The sequence below is a fragment of the Diceros bicornis genome, chromosome 8 (assembly GCF_020826845.1).
Source record: "Diceros bicornis minor isolate mBicDic1 chromosome 8, mDicBic1.mat.cur, whole genome shotgun sequence".
In the NCBI taxonomy this organism is placed as follows: Eukaryota; Metazoa; Chordata; class Mammalia; order Perissodactyla; family Rhinocerotidae; genus Diceros; species Diceros bicornis.
In genome coordinates, this window is record NC_080747.1 from 78,602,643 (window position 1) to 78,622,234 (window position 19,592).

Consider the following 19,592-nt stretch of genomic DNA (forward strand, 5'->3'; position numbering starts at 1 on the left):
CTACCATGTGTCTCAGTTAATCCGCATAATAATCTTTGGGGATTAGTATTGTTGTACCTATAATATAAGTAAGAAGTAGAGGTCAGAATTTGAAGAATTGTTCACACAGCCAATAATTACCAAAATCAGGATTTAGATTCACATTTGTCTGAATCCAAAGTTCCTATTCTTTTCACTACACCAGGGTTCCTCAAACTGTGTCTCAAAAAAGTGTTCTTTGGTCGAATAAGTTTGGGGATTTCTATTTAATACATCTTCCTCTCAGAAACTCAGAATGCACATGACTATATCGAAACATTGGTCAAAAATTCTGCCATAAAGAAGTCCGTTTAATTTGAACTGCCACCATTTCCCCTAAATTTATTAAACCATAGAACCCTACAGTCAACATAAACACAGAATCTCATCTCTTTATGGTTTTCAATGTGGTATTGTTTAGTATTCTCCAGATGTTGATCTACTGAATAAAAGTAATCCATTACTTGGAAAATGCTGAAAACCTCGTGAAGAAAGCTATAGTGAAATAGCTTCAGATGGAGAGATCAGGGGAAACATGGGGAAGTGGAGTATTTTAGTTTGATGCTGAAGCATAGTTTGGGTTTAAAGACTTAGAGAGGAATCAGAGACACTTCAGGAGGAGAGAGTAGCACAAAGCCAAAAGGCAGAGATGAAAAAAGCATGGAGGACTACAGAGGACAGCAGTTTACATGAATTGAGTAAAGACCATGGAATTACAGTCATGCACCGCATAATGATGTTTCGATCAATGACGGACCACATGTATGATGGTGGTCCCATGAGATTTGTACCACATAGCCTAGGTGCGTAGTAGGCTATCCCATCTACGTTTGTGTAAGTACACTCTTATGATGTTTGCACAATGATGAACTCGCCTAACGATGCATTTCTCAGAATGCATCCCCCTCCTTAAGCAACATATGACTGTGTATAGAAGAGAGATTCATGGTGAGCCTTGAATGGCAGCTAGAAAAGTATGTTCTCTGGAGTGGGAGCTTGTGATAATTGTAAGTTGGTGAAATGACATTTTTTTAAATGACATACACTTTAGGAAGATTAACCCGTCTCAACTAGTAAACAAGGCTAATCTGATTTACTTTAATGGAATTTCAATAATTTTAATTATTATTACAAAATTTGTTTTCAGATCTATGATTGTACATCAAGTTATTAATTATAAGTGTTAAGAGCAATATTCTTGAAGACCCTCTGAAAACACTGACAATGGAAACCAGGCACATATAGCCAAAATAATCATTCCTCATATTGTTGGGCTTTCATTTTGTACTGATCCCGAATGATTTAGAAACAAGCCTTAAGAGCAATCACTTCTGGATTGACTGCCACTTAGAATATTGCTCACACACAGTTTATTGGGGACAGCTATTTGTTTATCTTGAAAGCAATACATTTCATATTCTTAAGGACACTTTTAAACTAAACTGTAAAACTTTTTTGAAAGTTCAACTCATCCAGGACAATTATTATTACAACTGGGGGACTAGACAAATATTCATCTAACACATAACAACCTAGCGATCTATTTAGATAAGAAAATTAATTCCGGTTCTGTGTTTACTCTCTGACTTTTGGAAAATCTTAAATTCTTCAAACCTTGGTTTCCCAACTTGTAAAATGAGGCTAAAAATTTGTTTGTCTTGGGTTGTGAGAAAAAAACTAGAATATCAGCTACAAAAGTACTTGAAATCTATAAAATTCCTTTTAATTTTACCGTATAATAATAACAATTATTTTGAGAATAAAACTATATTCTATTCACAAAATTACCATTGGAGGTACTAACATAGACTTAGGAGAGGGGAGAGGCACCCTGATTGGAAATTATTTTAGGCACATACCCAGATGAGAAAGACCTGGCTGGTTTTGGAAATTTTCAGTCGAGTTGGGAGAGTTAGGTCTGGGTGGGAGGTCAATTGTCCAGGGCAATGCAGGTATGGCTACGATACTTAGAAATGGGGTTTGAACAGCAGGAATGAGTTCTAGTCATTTGCCTTTAAGTTTCTTGTCCTTCAGCCAAGTCACCTAGGATTTTACTAATCCCCTAGGATCCCCACTATATTAAAGTGTAGAGAGAGAGAGAGGAGGCACCCTCATATGATGAGTGGAAGAGTCTATTTATTTTGGCAACCAAAATGCTTGCACAGCTCATCCACTTCCTATGCCTATTCCGTTACACAGGTGAGGCAGGGACATTAAGCAACTGAATGAAAATTACTAAGTAGGCTAGTTCTGACTAATTTGGGGCAGAATAAGCAAACTTCCACAGTTTAATGAAGATTTAAAATTGATGAGCACAATCACTTCTTGTAGGGTCTTTCTTTACATTCCGACTAGAATGTGAGCTCCGTCAGGGTGGAGATGTTTGTTTGTTACATGCAGTCGCTGTGGTATAGAACATACCTGGCACACACTGTAAGCATACAATAAATATTTGTTGAATCAGTGAAAGAATATTTTCCTCAGGACACTATTACATACTTATTTAAAGGGTATGTGATTATGTCCGAAAATATGTTAAAGGAAAAGAACTTTCAGTCATGATGGCAGTTGTACCTCCTACCCTAGCCAGAACGACATCATCAAACACAACTTTGAATTAATCTTTGAACATGCTTGGCATTCACACTAAGAGTGGGGGAAAAAAGTAGAGTTATAATACTTTTTAGAGCCTCCAAAATTGTTTATAATTCCTGAGTAAACACAGATCAAGTACCAATGAAAAGACTCTTTTTTCTTTTCCTTTTTTAAAAAGAACTCTAATATGCAAGAACAACTCTAATTTATAAGAAGAAGGAAAAATTAACTTGTGAAATTTCATGTAGAGATGAAAAATATTACCATTTCACATTTTCAAGCCAGGAGTATGTATTTTCAACTCCTGCTGAAACACCAATTTTCAATTTTAACTTTATATAGGGACTGAGAAATAACTATGTGTTCTGATATTTCCAAAATATTTCTATATATTCTGAGATCCTTGCCTCAAATCATTCTTTTATCATTCCAAAGGAGTGATGATTCAATAAAAACAATACAACCAAGTTTAATGCATTTAAATTTTTCTTTCTTTCTTTTTTTATACAGAGAATGTCTCTTTGCACTTTTGCTGATTCTAAGCTATGTATACTTAGTTTTTGATAAACAATAATCCAAATTATAATATAATGCAATAGGAAAAACAAGGAATTGAATTTTTAAGAAATCACAATGACACCGAAATACTAATAACTATCAAGTCAAATGAAATTTGGATTAATGAAATCTGGATTATTGTTTTTTTGCGGTATGGAAGTCTTTACTGAGTGAGAGAGCTAAATGTAGGAAAAAACAGAATATTAGACTAAAAGAAAGAAAACCAGATTTTTGGTCCTGGCTTGGCCACCATCATCAGTAACTTTAGGCAGGGCATTAAATTTCTCATTTTCTTAAACTTTAAATCAATAAATAGATATAAAGTGCTTTCCCAGCGTATTTCACAGGGCCGTTATGGGATCAAAAGACATCTTGAAGACAAAGTACCTTTAGAGACAGACTGCATGGGAAAGACTTCCAGCATCGTAGCTCTTCTAGGAACAAGACCACATTTTCTAGCTTCCTTTGTTTTAGAAGTAGCCACAAAAGCAATTCTAGTCAACAGAATGTGAGTGGAAGGAACATGTACCTTTTCTTAGCCAAGTTGTTGAAGAAGCTGCTGAGTGTCCTCTCTGCTATTTTTCCTTTTCTGCTAGCTGGATGCAGAAGAGGATGAGGCTTGAGAGGACGGCAGAGCCACAAGATGGAAGGAGTCTGGGTCCATGCCTGACCAAAGGGAACAGAGCTGCCCTACAACTAAGGGTGCCTTCCTGGGACTGTGATATAAACAGATGCACCATTCTATCACATTTGAGCCATTCTATCTTTGGGGAGGTCTAATTGCTACTGCAGCTTAGTATAATACAGATTTCAATGATATAGAGTATATATAGTATGCTTGGCACAGAGTAGGTATTCATAAATGACTATTAGAAAAATAGATGAAGAAAATACTTATTAATCCCTTAACACTTTGGTCTTTTTTACCATGATTCAATGTTTAGCTCCAAATTACTAAAAAAAAAATTTTATTTGGTAACATCTTGTTAAATACACAGAAGAATTTCTATTACTTCTGAGAGTTTTCAAATATCTGAATGTGTGATTTTAATATTTATGCTCAAAATGCTATATAACAGAGGAATCTGCTTATTATGTAACAAAAATATTAATTTAAAAATGTTATGCTTGCAATATTTTTCAAAATAGCATTTCCAACATAAATGTTGAACAAATTGATGCAAAACACTAGGTTATAATGTTTTATTACCAGTATCATTTCCTTTACAATCTATCTTATTTTGACGTTTTCACATTAGATAGCAAAACATAAACTTGAACAACAGAAGAGTGACACCTGATTCTGAATGCTGTGTGTAACTTGTAAGGTCTTCATGTCCATTCTGCACTGGCATCACAGAGAAAAAGAAGGAGAGGACTGTCTCCCACCACGAGCTCCAATTCCCTGAGATATTTATGTAACTGTGAAATCCTGCCAACTGAGCAAACAGCTTCAATCATGTGTCTGCTCATCTCTCCAGGAAAAGTTTTCTTCCCCTTCCTTTCTTTTACAGTGTATCACCCTCAAAGCATACATGCCTAGTGGATAAACAATCTCCACAGGAGAACAGGAGAGCCATTACATACTTGCAGTTCAGTGTCATGAGGTGTGGAATCACAGTAAGTAATATTTTGTGATGATACTAACAGTAATATAGATGATGACATTTTCATGACTTAGCCATGTTACTATTTTTTTTTTTTTTGTGAGGAAGATCAGCCCTGAGCTAACATCCATGCCAATCCTCCTCTTTTTGCTGAGGAAGACCAGCTCTGAGTTAACATATATTGCCAGTCCTCCTCCTTTTTCTCCCCAAAGCCCCAGTAGATAGTTGTATGTCATAGTTGCACATCCTTCTAGTTGCTGTATGTGGGACGGGGCCTCAGCATGGCCGGAGAAGCGGTGCGCCGGCGCGCGCCCGGGGTCTGAACCCGGGCCGCCAGTAGCGGAGCGCGCACATTTAACCGCTAAGCCACCGGGCCGGCCCTAGCCACGTTTTTAGTAAAGGGAAATTAGTGGATAGGGCTGTCCAGTCTGAAGGATACATACTACATGCTGACAAATAAACTGGGTTTCAGCATCAAGTGGACATGTTATATAGAAGTATACACGTGCACCTAACATCACCGTGTATATTTATATGCATATCATTCATCTCATATTTTCTTTTACCTACCGGTTGGAATGCATTTACTTCATAGCCTATTATAAGCCCATTTAGTCACATTTTTGTCAGATCCCACTCGTATATGCAGTGTCGAATAAAACGGTGGTTAACAAATGTCCTTGGAAATATGTTTAGAGATAAATAATGAACTGTGATATCTAATCTTAAATGTACATTTTTACTCTCAGAATCCTAAAAGAAAGATAGCCTGACCTATTACATACATATATGAAAAAAGAGAAATAATTATTGAGCAATCATGTAAAAGCTGCCTGGTTTATTACTCTTGAATGAATATACTATAGACAAAAAAATAAAATGTTATCGTGACTGTTCAAGAAATCCTACTGCAAAGAAAATATGAAAGGATGGAGAGTCACCTTTTCCATCATAAGTGCTCTTTGTCACAACTCCATGGGCTTGGGGTGTGGGCCCAGCCCCACAGCACACAGAGCTGTAGGATGCTCAGAAGGCCAGCCCTATCGGCCGGCCCTCCCGCAGGCACTGCTCCAGCTGACCAAGGCTCGCTTCTAATTTACGGCAAGACAGTCTGACAAGCAGACTGAGAGGAGAGCAGAGATGAAAATGCAGATCAAGGACAGATAAAAATATGTGCACCTTGAAAAATACAAACAAGACTTTTAGGTAATAATGTACAGGGACATATCTATTGAAAAATGAGAAGGACACAATTGCTTCTTTCTCGTCATAACTTTCACAATCCCCTTTAGCTTGTCTACCCTAACCTCTCTCCATAATCCAATGTCTGTACACTTCCTACATCTATACTTACTTAAATAATACAGATTTATGTCCCCTGCACATATCTCATAAATGTCAACCCATCCCTCTCCCCAAAGCTTCTTGCTACTCAGCAGGTTTCAGGTTTGTTTTAAAAACCTATCATGTGGGGCCGGCCTGGTGGCGCAGCGGTTAAGTGAGTGTACTCTGCATGGGCCGCCAGAGGGTCGCAGATTTAGATCCCGGGTGCACACCGACGCACCACGTGTCAAGCCATGCTGTGGCAGCGTCCCATATAAAGTGGAGGAAGATTGGCACAGATGCTAGCCCAGGGCCAGTCTTCCTCAGCAAAAAAAAAAAAAAAAAAAAAACTATCATGCGAGTGATCCCTTAGCAATACTTTGAAGTTCCATCCCTATTAAAAGTGAAGGGGGGCCGGCCCTGTGGTGTAGCAGTTAAGTGCTTGCGCTCCGCTGCTGGTGGCCTGGGTTCGGATCCAGGGTGTGCACCAGTGCACCGCTTGTCAGGCCATGCTGTGGCGGCCTCTCATATAAAGTGGAGGAAGATGGGCACAGATGTTAGCCCAGGGCCAGTCTTCCTCAGAAAAAAGAGGAGGATTGGCATGGATGTTGGCTCAGGGCTGATCTTCTTCACCAAAAAAAAAGAAAAAAAATGAAGAGCGATCTGGTGTCCTAAGAAGAAAAATAATGATAGCTCATGGCTATTATTTCATACGTTCCTGACTATGAAATAAATGTCACTGCTTTAAAAGAAAATTAGGACACATATGCCAAAGTAAAAAAAAAGGCAAAAATAAAATTTAGCAGGTAAAAGGGACTGCATACAACCTTGCCAAAGGTTCATGTTTTACATAAAGCTGCAGCTGGGACTTCACAAAGGAAATCTCTGCACTTTTTATTTCTGGTTCAGAGGATTTACATGCTCTTTCTAATGATCGGGGCCTTCAGCACTGGGTAATGTCTCCCTGGCCCCAGCTTAGCGCTCATGCAAAATTGAAGCACTTTGGAGGCGGCTTAGAAGCTGCAGATGAATCTCAATGTGTAGGAAAAGGCATAATGGCTGTTTAGCACTTGCTAGGAGAAGCTGAGGAAATCAGGGAGAAAAATCTATTGAACTCAAGCCATCTGGGAAGCCAACTGACAGCGACTGCATTAACAACATGTTTACATTCCCATTGTGTTGCCAGGCCAAGAAAAGTGTGTGTGTGTGTATGTGTGTGAGTGTGTGTGTGTGGAGAGGAAGTTATCAACTGCAGCTCTTTTGATTGTATTGGCTATTTTGGTTTGGTTTTGGCAATTATGTGGGGAAAGACTTTTCATGAGAAACGTGGCTATGAGAATTTTTGGGTCTCTGTGAGGCAGCATGAACTGTTAAGAGTGCGAGGTTGGCAAGGATGCCATGGGCATGAGGAAAATGAGCAATATGCAGAAACCTGGCTGAGCACCTCTTTCCTGTATCTGGCCCACAGCTCAGCGCGACACATTGGGGGAGGCTCCAGAAAGCTGGTAAAGAACACTAGCGAATGCTTCAATCCCTGTTACATTTATAGTTAACTTAAAAATACTGACCAAATCAGGGAAAATAGCCAGGTAAATGCCTTCATTTTCGGCCCCCATCACCCCTACTCACGGCCTCCATTATCATGGCCCATTTTTTCATGGTATTTAATAGACTATTTTTTAGAGCAGTTTTAGATTCCCAGCAAAATTGAGAAGAAGGTACAGAGACTTCCCGTAGACCTCCCATACCCACACATGCATAGCCTCCCCTATTGTCAACATCTCCCATCAGGGTGGCACATTTGTTACAATTGATGAGCCTACATTGACACACCGAAAGTCCATAGTTTACATTAGGGTTCACTCTTGGTGTTGTACATTCTATGGATTTGGATAAATGTAATGACATGTAACCACCATTATAGTATCATACAGAGTATTTTCACTGCCCTAAATATTCTCTGTGCTCTGCCAATTCATCGCTCCCTCCCCTTGCAACCCTGGCAACCACTAATCTTTTTACTATCTCCATAGTTTTGCCTTTTCCAGAATGTCACAGAGTGAGAATTATACAGTGTGCAGCCTTTTCAGATTGGCTTCTTTTACTTAGTAACATCCATTTATGTTTCCTCCATATCTTTTTATGACTTGACAGCTCATTTCTTTTTAGTGCTAAATAATATTCCATTGTCTGGATGTACTACAGTTTATTCCTTCTCCTACTGAAGGACATCTTGGTTGCTTCCAAGTTTGGGCAATTATGAATAAAGTTGCTGTAAACATCCATGTTTTTGTGTGGACGTAAGTTTTCCACTCCTTTGGGTAAATACCAAGGAGTGCAATGGCTGTATCATATGGTAAGAGTATGCTCAGTTTTGTGCCAAACTGTCCTCCAAATGGCTATTACCATTTTGCTTTCCCAGCAGCAATGAATAAGAGTTCCTGTTGTTCCACATCCTCACTAGCATTTGTTGTGTCAGTGTTCTGGATTTTGGCTATTCTAAGAGGTGTGTAGTGGTATCTCGTTGTTTCAATTTGCGTTTCCCCTGATGACACATAATATGGAGCATCTTTTCATATGCCTACTTGCCATCTGTATATCTTCTTGGTGAGGTGTCTGTTAAGGTTCACTGCCCTTTTCAATTGTCACATTAAGTGACTTTTTCTTGACAGATGTTTGGTGACTCTAGTGGGCTGAAAGCTGGCTCCTAAAAAGATGCACCCATATATGAATCCCCAGAGTGGGTGAATGTTACCTTATTTGGCAAAAGGGTCTTTGTGGATGTAATTAAATTAAGGATCTTGAGATGCTGAATTATCCAGGTGGGCCCTAAATCTGGTGATAAGTGTCCTTATCAGAGCCACACAGAGAAGACAGACACAGAAGAGAAGGTGGTGTGAAGACGGAGGCAGAGATTGGCGTGATGAGGCCACAAGCCCAGGAATGCCTGGGCAGCCACTGGAAGCTGGAAGAGACAAGGAACAGATTGTCCTCTAGAGTCTCCAGAGAGAGTGTGGCTCTGCTGGATTTCAGACTTCTGGCCTCCAGAACTGTGAGACAGTAAGTTTCTGTTGTTTTAAGCCACAAATTTCATGGTAATTTATTGTGGCAGCCCTAGGGAACTAATACAGTGACTAAGGGCAGTTACTCTCTGTTTTTACATTCAAAGAGTAGACTGAAGAATCTGACAGAGCAAAAAGGTGAGGAAAAGCTGCCTGCCACTCGGTGTTTTTCTGGTTTCACAAATGCCCACGGAACGGGTGTGGAGAGGTAGCCTCTTAGTCACTAACGTCCTTTCATACAGAGGGCATCATTGTCTAGGATCATCAAGGCTGTAGCTATAAAAAGGCCTGTCATCTATTCCCTGCCATTCCTGGAACTGCCTTGTACAGAACATTCCCCTGGGTTTTTCCAGCTAAATTTTAATTCACTTAAGTCCTAGAGGTCCCCCCTCTTCCCTCAGGAGGCTGCTATCCCTCAGTCTGAGAAGTTTAATAGGCACAGACAGGCGAAAGGATATTGAAGAAAGCAGGGGCTCTCTACCACGTAACTCTATACCGCAGAACTATCAAGGGGTTGCACGAATTTATTCTCATGAGGAGAGGAGAACCAGAGCAAATGGTAAAGCATACTTGCTCTCTTTCTCTTTTCCCTCCTCTCTTTTGCCCCCTCTAGACTGATCTCCTTAAGTGCATCAGGTCTTAGCTGTGTCTCTACTTACAGCAGCAAGTAAAGCATCTGGGTCACGGTCTTGGAATAGAACGTACTTCCTCTGTGCTGGGCTTCCACAACAGTGTCTCCTCACGTCCTGGCTTTCAAGCCTGGTTTACATTAGCATTACCAGAGAGCCTCCAACAAGCAAAGAGACAGATGAAGCAAAAGCTGTGCTCTGTCCCCAATTAAATCATCCTCTCTGGGGGAGGGGCCAGGACAGGTGTTTTCAAGAACCGCCCCTAGCGATTGTCGACTTCGCCAGGGCTCTCAGCTAACTCCCTCATGGTTCCTTGTTGCTCTTGCCTTCATGTTCTCAGAGATTTCTTCCAAAACAGATTTTTAAAATCGGGTTAAGCCCTCGATGGGATTAGGAATGAGTTCAAGACTTCCCCATTTGAGCTGGTTTCACTGCTGGATTTTAGACTGCCTACATGCTGTGCTTGCTTTTCTGCCAGACCCTGATATTTTGCTAACTGTAGCTCTCACTTATACAAGCTGGTTTTGTGTCTCCAAATAGTGCTTTCAGGAGGAATTGGCAAGAGTGGATATTTTAACAGGCATCCCCAAGATGGCGCTGAGAATCCCTTGCGAAGGGAGGACTCCGGATTAATGGGATTTGGCGGGGAAGACTAAAGGGTCCAGAGCGAGAGCACAGGCCTCTTTCTTCAAGTTTTAGCATTAGATTATTCATTAATTGTGGCATTTTTTAACTAAAAAATTCTCTGTTGTGTCTTTAAAATGCCAAAAATATGTTGGAGTGAGGAAAGAGAAAACAGCATTAGAATTTTGAGCCAATTATTGAGAGAATATTGGATAGTAACATTCAGTGATACAGAGACTCAAATAGAATGGATAACAATCTGTGACACCACAGAATAAAAAGGACAACAACCTGGGTCATTATCTCATAATTATCAACCAGGTTTATTTATATTTAGCACAATAAGTATAGACACTAAAAAAGAGCATTCACATTTGAAAGCCATGCTCTTTAGGAGGCTAACCCTCTCTTTTAAGCTGAAACTCTTTCTTAAACTTCCTTAAGCAAGATAATTAATCCATTTCATATTACAATCCAGAACTCTGTTAAGTATGTTCCTTCCTATGAAAATAAAGAACAAGAGCTCTCGTTAAAACTTTCACATATTTTAGCCAAAGGTTAGATTAAAAATACATTACGGTTTTTAACACTTGCACTGTCCTCACTTTGAAGTGGGCATATTAAAACTCTAAGCCACAGCATATGCATGCTTGCTGGGAACATGGCAAAATTGCCATAGCCACACAATCACTACGTTTGCTCCTGAAATGCCCTGTGTGAGTAGAAAGTAATTTAGATGAAGAGTGGTCCTTGGACTATTGCTTCTTATTGTAGCCTCTGTGTGGGCCTGGGGGTGGGTAACACTTGATTGTCTCTTTTCTAAATTTGGGAAAACATACACACACACAAACACATTCACACTCATGTACATATGTATGCACTTACATACATGCTTGTGTGCATATTCTCGATTAAACTGTATTAATCAACGCTTTCGTCTTAGCTGTGGGAAGAAAGAGGAGTGATGTATTACCAGTAACCTTGCCCTAAGTGTTAATTGGCAGGGCAGAATTCCTTTGTGTTCATTACATTAAACTCTCACTGTGCATAATCTTAGAAAATTTCTGTTTTCCTCTAGTGAAACACAGTTCGCTAAAGCTGCATTGAAAGGTGTAATGTTTTCTTGCATCTACTTTGCAATCATGTTCTGGGCTGTATCCTGTTTAATAAATACATTTGATTAAAATTTTCCATACAATATGAATTCAAACATTAAAAATCTTCCCCATGTATTATGTATTTAGTTATGCAAATATGGTGTAGTCAGGGTGTTTTGGAGTACGTGCAGAGTCTATAATATTGATATTTGCAAATATTGGAGTCTATAATATTGATATTTGCAAATATTGGAATTACCCAAAATGAACAAAAAGCAACAATAAAAACTTCAAGAAAACAAAAGGAATCCGAATGTGTAGCCTAAAATTTTTCAAGTACTCACTTTTATTTGTAAGTTAGGAAAAGAATGGAAAAAAAACCCAGGTTTATACACAGTGAAAGAGCCCAAATCGCTCAGCCAGCTGAGACTATCTCATGCTAGAAGAGAATGAAAGCAACAACTAAAATCTGTTTTGGAACTCCCACCCTACCATGTTTCTGTAGTTGCAGCTGAGATTATGTTGGCCACGTTAACCCAAGGGTTTAAAGACTTAAAGTCCATATGAAATAAGGATGAATCAATTGTGAGCGCTAACAAATGAAGAATAAGAAAAAGTATATATTTCAGGATAATTGATATTCTGTTATCACTAACTGGTAACTACTGTCTTGCTAAGTTATCAGGTTGACTCAATGAAAAGCCTTCATGTATCACATGGATCCTTGCCAATTTTCTATGTTTATTTTGGGGCCAGGCTCAAACTGAAAAGAAAAATTGTTAGGTTCTGGTATTGAAATAAGTACCTCTGAGAAGGGAATCATATAAATAATTGATTTATATTCCAGAATCATTTATCTTCATTGGCAGAAAAATAAAATACTACAAATATATGGCTCTATTCTTGCAAAGGCAATACTCTCATTGACTTAAGTAAAAAATTATGGAATAAAGTTCAAATAGAGCTTCCAAATTTTATGCATCATTTCCTAAAATTTAAACAAAGCTCACCTAACTTCCCTTTGAATATGTTCATTCCATTAATAAGAACTGAGTTTAAAGTAATTCTTTTACATGGAGAATAATGATTGGTCTGATGTGTATATTTAATATATCAAATAACTCTTCTTATAAAAGATCATGCTATCTTTCTGTATTCCCCAAATTATCCATTCATGAACTATTCCAAATGAAAACTTCATGAGTATGTCTCACTAAATTTCAGTTACCCAAATTTAGTAGGATAAGTGGCTATAATTCCACAAAACAAACTTTTATTGATCCTCTCCTGTGCTTAGTGCTTTGTGTTATAAATTTTAGAAAAGACAAAGCTTTACAAAACATAGATCACACACACCATACCATTCCAATCTACTTGAAGAGACAGAGATTTTATATGTTTATATATATGAATATAATTCTTCCATAAATAATATGATATTGAGTTACAAGAAATTGCCCTTTTTGTACCTCAAAAATAGTTGCATGTTGATAATTTCATAATGGTTTAACCTAATACACATATACTATGCACACTTATGAGTATAATGAAAATGGAAGTACAAATAAGAGAAATGTGGACATGTTTATGTATGACTTGGGGTTTTATGGAAATATTCATCCATGACATTGCATTTGAGATACTTCTTTAAGAATGAGTAGGAGGAGGGTGAAAGGGTTAATTCGGTACATGTGTGTGGTGATGGGTTGTAATTAATATTTGGGTGGTGAACATGATGTAATCTATGCAGAAATAGAAGTATAATGATGTACACCTGAAATTTTTACAATGTTATAAACCAATGTTACTGCAATAAACAAAAAATTAAAAAAAAAAAAAAGAATGAGTAGGATTTTAACAGAGGCGGGATGGTGGAAAGTACGGTATAAAGGATAATAAGTCACACAACACATATTTATTGAGCACCTACTAAGTACCCAACACCAAGTTAAGCATGGGACTAGAATAGTGAAAAAGATGGACATAATCCCTGATTTCCTGGAGCTGACTGCAGCTCATAACGTTTAGACTGAAGAGGAGAGAGAACTTGGGAAAGGAGACGTGGTAACTGTCCCTAACAAGTATCTAAGATTAGCAAGAGGCCAGGGGGTGACCAGAACTGTTTCCTAAAGTTCCAAATGACATAAGTAGGCCCACTAAGTCAAGATAACCAAAAATCGATTCCGCTCAATTTAAAGGAGAGCATGCCAATAATTCATTGAATTTAAATGACTGCCATAGTCTCACAACTTCAAGTTGCTATGATTCTAAGACAGAGAAGTGTTGAGTGTTTGCGTTCATTTAATAAAATTTAAACAAATCCCACTGAACTTCCCTTTGAAAATGTAGGAGCAGCATTTCCTAAATCATGTCCTCGTGTGCCATTAAGGTCTCATGATATTTTAATAGTGGTTCTATGAAAAAGAGTTCAGTTACCAGATTATATGAGGTTAAAAAAAGTTTTTCCATTGCAAAGCTTTCCTGGGACCTTTATGTGCAAATATACTTTATACTTTTCTCCAAAAGGGGGATATAATTGTTGCAGTGTTTCCTAAATTATTTGACCACCAAGCTTTTTGTTTGTTTGCTTTTTGTCTTTTCCCAAACAGCACTTATATGACACTGGTGGTTCATTGAACACAGTTTAAGAGGAAGAACCAAAGTGGCCTAGTTTATAGGGCTTGTGGTGGGGGAGATACTATGAGAACAAAGCTGGAAAGTTTGATTAGGAACAGAGTGTACTGAAGCTTTTGAATATATGACCAAGGAGGATGTGCTTTATTCCATGCAAAAAGGAAAGCTGTTAAATATTTTAAGAAATGGAATGATGTAATCACTTCAACCTGTGCTTTAGGCCTATAACTACCTGGAGAATGGATTGCTGAGGAGAAAGGCGAAGAAGGTGTAGAAGGCTACTTAAATAATCTAAGAGGTAGATAATAAAGGCCTAGGCTAGGTGAGTTGCAGCAAGAAGTAAAAACAGAAGGATGTTTTGCGGGAGAATTCTGAGAGGGAACTGGTGGTATTTGATGATCACTTTGGCTGTGGGAGTAAGGGATGAAGCAGAGACTTCCATTTTGGTGACAAGATGGAGAGAAGAGGTATTCAAAATAGGAATACAAGAGGAGAAAGAATTTCAGCTGTGACACTCTTGTAGCAAATAGGGACATGAATGAGCACAGTATATTTGTGAAAGCTCTGTTTTGAGTACAGTCAATTCACTTAAATTTGTGCCCAGTTATAGCTTCTCTTCATCAATTTCTTTTTTTTGGTTAAGACTCATCTCTTGCTATTTGGCCAAATGTTAAATACCTTCAAGAATAAAAAGAATCAAATCTTAAGCGCTATCTTAAGTTAGTACATTAAAGAATCAGAAAGGGACACATATGGAAAACCTGTCACAGGCAGGAAGGCAGACAAAAGTGTGAAAGATAAATGTTTAGCTGACATTCTGAACCAGATTTTTTTCCTGAGGAAAGGGATTACATAGATCTTTTTCAGTCTAACTGTTCTGTGTTCAGTAGTTATGGCAGAATTTAGGGGGACCCTGGATACAGGGCCAAGATCAGTTTCCTCATTTACAGAAGGAGAATCCCAAAATTATCTCATGAGGTTGTTGTGATGACTAAATGACATGATACACATAAGGCGTTCAGTCCAAGCCTTGCATCTCTTCTTATTGTTGTGGTCTGGGTCCTACTGATAATATTCTGCTAATGTGAGAATAATTAAAGACAGAAAAGGAAAAATCTCGAGCATTATTAAAGTTTCAAACCAACTGAGGTTTTCTAGACTCCCTTGCTTCTTCATAGAGGGAAATATTTGCTTTTCAATGGTGAATCTTAGGTACCATGGAAACAAGGGTTGAAAAGACTTCAAGTAAATAAAAAGCAAGCAGTCAAGCCTGAATTTTTCTTAAAAATGTAACCATAAAATTTTGAGCAGATCAAGATTTCTATGGAATTCTGAAGGAACATAGGTACTTATTACTATATTACCAAATCAAGAGCTTCTGAATATTGAAAATTTCTAAACCATCTCAAATATACTGCTTTCCACTTTTCTCTTTCTTATATTACATATTTGCAAGAAATGCAAATGTATTTTAAATGATGGAAAGGCAAACAGTAACAAAAATGAATCATCTTAAATCAGCACATTTTATGATCAATGGTATAGTTTTCTCAGTGAGTACAAATAATCATTTGCTTCATACTTCAGAGCAAGAGAGTCTTTTAACGTCTTCATAATTTAAAAGGAAGAATTTTGGGAGTTGGAGAAGAACTTTTGTTCTTTTTTTCAGTTTTATCGTTTTGTAGTTTTCCAGTGTGAAGGTACTTTTGATGGAGATTTAATTGAATGTGGTTGATTTTTCTTAGATGCAAGGCAATGCATCTGATTGTTACTAACCATGCTTCCAAATATCATGATTCTAAGGCAGAGGTATCTAAAGAAACGAGCTTGTTTGCAATGACTTCTCTCTCTCCTATCCTCTGAGAACCAATTTGATTTTCAAAATGCCAAGAAAATTTCTCTGATTTGTAATATATTTCAAGACTTAATGTATTTTAACATTCCTTGCTATTAAGAACAACAAGTCCCCAACAAGACTATAGTCGGATTGCATTAAGTGGAGACTTGAGGACCAAAGTTGCAGGTGAATCCAGCTTCAGAGGAAAAAAAGCCAAAACCCAAGAAGTTCAATTTCAATTCCCCTCCTAATGTTTCTGATCTCACAGGAAAGCAAAGAGCTGTAATATAAGAGGCCTACAAATTTATCTCCAACATGAAAATAACACATTCACAGGATTGAAAATAATCAAACAATAAAAGAAATCTCCTATCACCCCAGATTCTGAGCTGTCAACTGCTTGTATATTTCTCCAGAAGATCCCAATGCATAGACAAATATATGTGCATCCTCTTTCTTTACAGAATGAGGACCTATTCCATGCAGTGTTCTGTACTTCGGTTTTCCCCTTAAATTTTATCTGAGAGATTTCTCTACACCTTCACATGTGGAGAAATCTCATTGTTTCAAAAAGCATCACAGTGTTCCATCCTGGGAATGAATAGTCCTCGATATGCTACTGCAACAAGGGTACAGTGGACAACCTTGCACGAGAGTCTTTGTGCTCATTTGGAATTGTATTTTTAGGTAGTTCCTAAATTTGTAATTACTGAATGAAAGGGTATATACATTTAAATTTTTTGACAGATATTTTCAAATTGGCCTTCAAAAAGACTGTACCAATGTGCGACCTCATCAACCAAGTACAAGATATTCCCTAACCCACTCCTTTATCAGCACTGTACCAACAACTGCTTTTATCTTGACAACATCTTCTTAGATGCTTATTTACCATTTGCATTTCTTTTGCTATATCTCCATGTTCAAACTCTGCCCAATTTTCTATTGGGTTGCTGATCTTTTCCTTAAATATATTTTAAGAGCTATATATATATATATATCTCTGTCCACAGACATAATCAGTTTTGGGGCTTTTTTTGGTCTGTCCCTTGGGTTTGTGGTTTTCTTGCTTTGGATATTCCTTTAATGATGCTTTCTTGTAAGGCTTCTTGATTTTGTCATCATTAAAAAGGCTTTGCCCATCACTGAAACCAACCAACCAACCAACAAATTTCCAAAATTTTTTCCAAGTGATGATGGTGATGATGATGATGATGATAATGATGATGACATTAAGTCCTAACATATAGAATTTGTTTTATTCTGAAGAATGGGATAGAATCCAAGATTTATTTATTTGTTTATTTTTTACTTTTCCAACTGCCTACCTTGTGGGTTAAAAACCAACTTTGTCACATTATAAAATGCCTTAGGTGTTTGAGTATTTCCTGGTCTCTGTTTGAATCCATTAACCTGTGTGTCTTATCCTCTTTTAACTTCTTTAGCTTTGTAATATATTTGTAAGAGCTGGAGTTCTCTCGTTACATACAGTACTATTTCAGAATTCTTCCGATTACTCTCACAAATCATTTCCATACAATGCTGTTGACCTTATGGTTCATTCATAATTAACAAATGTTTAAAAAATACTGTCTTTCTATCCAAGAACAAGATTTGTCTTTCTACTTATTCAAGTAGAAAATAATTTTTTGTCTCTAAGTAGAATTTAAATTTTTTTCTTTCTAAAATTCTGTAAATTTCTTACCTCTCTAATTACATTTTTTTCTTTTACATTGTTATTATGAAAGATATATGTTATTCCATTCCATAATTTGAATTGGCTACCTATACTTAGAAAAGTTGATGGGTTATATACATTTTTTATCAGCTATATTTCTGTATTCTCTTGATGTTTTTTTCAGTTTTTTTCCTTCGAAACTGTATGTTTTCCAGATATACAAAATCATACTATTTGTCAAAAATTATCATTTTTCCACTCTCTTTACAATTTTTATATTTTTCTTGTCAATTATTTGTCTTGTCTAATTGCACTGGACAGTACATTAAGAACAATACCAAATAATACTGGTATCTATGGGCATCTTTGTCTTTTTCCTAACTTGAAAGGTAATACATTCATCTGGATGCTAGCTTTCTTGTAAAGTTTTGAGTGAAAATGAAAGACAACAGAAAGGTATATTTCTTTCCACTCAATCCATGAATCTTAGGAGAACTGTGCAAGTATTGGGGTTGCCAAATCTTCCCTTAGCTCTCATCTATCCCATCCTGAATTTCAATGAAAACATGCCATATATTTTCATTTATAGTTGCTTTAAAATGTGTTTTGAATCATTAGCATATGCAATATTAATTAATTTTATGTAGAAATAAAAAAATATAATGTTTTACAGAAAGAAAAGGTCTTTTAAAAAAATACGCACACACACGCACACACACATATATATATAACCAACAGAGCTGGCAGAGGTGCTCAATATCAAAGCAGTTTTGTTTTTATTTCTAATCTTCCTATATAGGAGTTTTCATTAATTTAGTAAAGATGAGCCTAAATATGTTTGTGACTTTCATTTTAGCTTTTGTGATTTATTCCTTTATTCTTTTACCATTAAAACTTGTGTTTGAAATCCTTACAAATAAATGAGCTGAAACAAATAAAACTCAATTCACTTGAGATTTTGGAGACATCTGGTGGAATTATTTTCTGAGTAATTAGACCAAGAGGTGGGGCAATTCCCTGAAGTAAGCTACTGTACAGTTGAATACCCAGTTCTTTCTACAGTCCTCAGCTTGCATGCAGTGAGTATATTGATTCACAAATTGACAAACAATTATACGGAGCTGCCACCTGGTTTTTTTGTGTCATTATAAGTATATGCCTCATATGCTTTATACAAAGATGCCTCTTCCCAGCCTCTCTCAGTCTGTTCTATTTTTTATGTCCCATCACCTCAATATGCTCTTTATGTTGTCAGAGACAGTGAATGCAGATCCCCCTCAAGTGCTGGTCTCTGCTTGCTCCTGGTTAATCCATTATTTGGATACAAATAGGAATTAATTACAATTTGGATTTTGAAAATGTGTATCCATTTTAGTATGTATAGATAGTTATGAAAGAAATTGAAGATATTTAAATGTTCCCACTTATGTCATATTTGTCACTATTTAGCTTGGAAATATTGATCAATGAAGTGAATATTTAAAACATGTGTTTTAATATCATAAAATCATAAATCTGGAAGGGATCTGAAAGTTCAAATTGTTATTCTTCCTGCTGGAGAGCAAAAACACATAAACCACTGTAGAAAGATATATATCTTTCCAATTTTAAATAACTCTAGGAGATTCTACAACTATCTTAAGTTACCCATCATGGAGTAAAAAATTGGTCTCAAGAAAGTTTCCTTTATAGCCAATCTAAATCCCACAGGTTATTAAAATCTACTTCATCATCTCTATGCCTTTAGCATTTTACTGTTAAGGATGATATTTACAGAACAATACAGTTAGGAATTTTAACCATGCCAGAAGCAAAGATACTCTAATGAAGACCCACCCAGACTGTGGCTACACTCAACACTTCTCTTCCTAGATCTCACACTATCACTATTCTCAATCACTCTCGATTTAACTTTAGCTAAAAATTAGGT

General features: G+C 37.1%; 1 protein-coding gene across 1 annotated transcript in view; it reads right to left on the reverse strand.

Annotated features, from left to right (window-relative positions):
• The window catches only part of UNC5C (unc-5 netrin receptor C), a 362,397-nt gene that overhangs the window by 136,589 nt on the left and 206,216 nt on the right, over positions 1-19,592 (reverse strand). The window lies entirely within an intron of this gene.